The following is a 2,617-nucleotide window of genomic DNA, read 5'->3' as shown; positions in this document are numbered from 1 at the left end:
TGGAGGAGGGCATGGAGACCCACTCTAGTATTCTTGCCTAAAGAATCCCCATGGACAGACCAGCCTGGCAGGCTACAGTCCATGGGGTCGCAAAGAGTCAGACAAGACTGAGAAACTGAGCACACACACTGTCCAACGTTAACCCTCTCCAGCCATGCCACCTTTCCTGTTGCCACATCAGGAGGAGAAAACTACCAGGAATACACACAAGGCATTCATGCACAGGGGAGAACTGGTGACTTGTCTTGACTCAAGGAAAGTCTTGAGAGATGGACAAAGAATGACTCTCATGAAGGATATTCCTTAGGAGCACTCTGCCCACAGCCCCACTCATCATCACCTGTATGTCTCTTTGATCCGCTTCTTGTTGAAACTCTTGGTCAGAACCACAACCCCACGTTGTATCTGGTAGCGAAGGGCAACCAGAGCTGGGGTCTGCTTGTTCTTTTTGGCAATAGCACAAAGAACCAGGTCCCCCAAGAGAACCAGATGGTTCTTGTTCACCCTGGAAGGAAATTCAGAAATGCTGAGGAGCTGAGACTAAATTCTCAGTTTCTAAGGAGGCTTCTCAAACAGACCAAGTAGGTCCACTCTAGACCAGTGCTTCTCAAAGTGTGCTCCAGGGACCAGCATCATCAGTATCACCTGGGATCTTGTTAGAAATACAAATTCCATGACTTAGTTGAAGACAAACTGAAGCAGAACCTCAACTGGGTCACCTCCCATTCTGTGTGTACAAAGTTCCACATGTAATTCAGACTCATGACTGAGTTGAGACCAGGACTGCCAAACTCGTGGAATTTTTTATTTACTTCTCAGTTATTGTTTTTCTTTGATAATCAAGACCATGAGTAGAGGAGGAGAAGAAAAATACCAGGAAATTTTTTAATGTCACTTTTCTAGGCTTTGATAAAAACTGAGTAGTCCCAGAATGACAGTCATTTATTTCATCATTATTCTCCTAGAGATGTTTACATAATTGGTTCAAATTGAAATTTTTTTCTAGCATGATAGACCTAGGAGTTACATATTATTGTCCCAATTTTAGACATAAGGTAAGTGAGGTTTGGAACATCTATTTTTAGAAATGTATTCATTAGTTAATAAGCAAAATCATGACATAAGCTTGGGTTTCTGGTCTCAACTGGGAGATAATGTACACTTTTTAATGTAATTGATGAATCTACAAGCAGGAGACCTGGGTTGGATCCCTGAGTCGGAAAGATCCGCTGGGGAAGGGAATGGCTACCCACTTCAGTATTCTTGCCTGGAAAATCCCATGGACAGAGGAGTTTGGTGGGCTACAGACTATGAGGTCGCAAAGAGTCAGACATGACAAGCAACTAACTCTTTCACACAAGCTAATACAGTGTAGAGAAACTGGGTGATGAGAAGATAAAAGAGAAGAAATCAGTCCATCCTTCCCCTTTATTCTCCCTGCCTATGAGAGTTATCTCCAGACCACTGAGTACTGTATGATTGAAACCATTTCTTCAAAAACTGAATTTTAGGTAAACACTGTGTTGTCCTCCTTAGGGTTCATTACCATCCTTTTATTCTTTGGGACCCCAGAGCACTGAGAACAATATCATGTTCTAGGCAACAAGAACAATATCATGTTCTAGGCAACAAGAACAATATCATGGGACTTGCAGAAATCCAACAGTTTCCTCTGGTTGAGATAAGGGTGACATTCCACCTGTAGAATGCCAACAGAGAAGAGTGTCAGATTATTTGGGAAAGTAATATTAATAAAACAGAGAAAATTAAAAGTTTTTTAAAATGCTAAAGGAAAAACTACAACTTAAATGTAAACTTAAAATATCAACATCAAGATAAAAATAGAGAAAAGTGTGCTTAAAAGTTAATTTTATGATAGACTTGGATGAAAGAACCATTTGAAGCTTGAGTAATCACAAGGTGAGTTCTACATATGAGTAAATGTTTTTGAGTAAATATTTTATTGATTGTTAATATCACCATGAGCCTTTGACTTCAGCCTTTCACCTGGATGACTTTCATAGTTTTCAGCACATTTTTGGTACTGAAGACCCAGAAAAGCTGAAACACTAAGACTAAGGATTCAGCCATTCAAATCCCACACAAATTTTAAACCAATATTATCTAATTTAACTTCACACTCCATGCCATGTTTCGTGGTCCTCCTTCCTGTCCACAGTTCCCTCACAGGCACTTTCAACATCCATTTCTGGATACCCTTTAGGCTCAGGTAAACACCACCTTTCTCTAAGTTCTGGGTGACTAGTCTAACCCTTCTTCACCTCCTTTACCTTTCCTCAGTCTCCACCACAATTTAGCAGGACCCCCTCCCCAGCTTTTCCACCCAGACTTTATCAAACAGAGATACAATTGTGGGTTCTATTCATAGTATTCCATCCATACGGAAGCTCTGCCCTCTAGAATATTCTGTCCACAAAGGTCAGGTGAACAGGAGGGGAGGACAGACAGACATCAGACTCCAGGGCAAGAAGGAGATTGTGAAGGGCAGGAGGGAGAGGAGCCAAGCTGCTCACCTGGTTGCAGATGGGCTTGTTAAGGATCTTCTCCAGCTGCTTGTGGTTGAAGTTGGACACCCCGATGGACTTGGTCAGCCCTG

General features: G+C 41.8%; 1 pseudogene; it reads right to left on the bottom strand.

Annotated features, from left to right (window-relative positions):
- Positions 1-250: 250 nt before the first annotated feature.
- The window catches only part of LOC104985988, a 9,535-nt pseudogene continuing 7,168 nt past the window's right edge, over positions 251-2,617 (bottom strand).

This window comes from Bison bison, unplaced genomic scaffold, assembly GCF_000754665.1.
Source record: "Bison bison bison isolate TAMUID 2011002044 unplaced genomic scaffold, Bison_UMD1.0 scf7180017864063, whole genome shotgun sequence".
Classification (NCBI taxonomy): Eukaryota; Metazoa; Chordata; class Mammalia; order Artiodactyla; family Bovidae; genus Bison; species Bison bison.
This window is presented reverse-complemented; position numbering and strand designations above follow the sequence as displayed.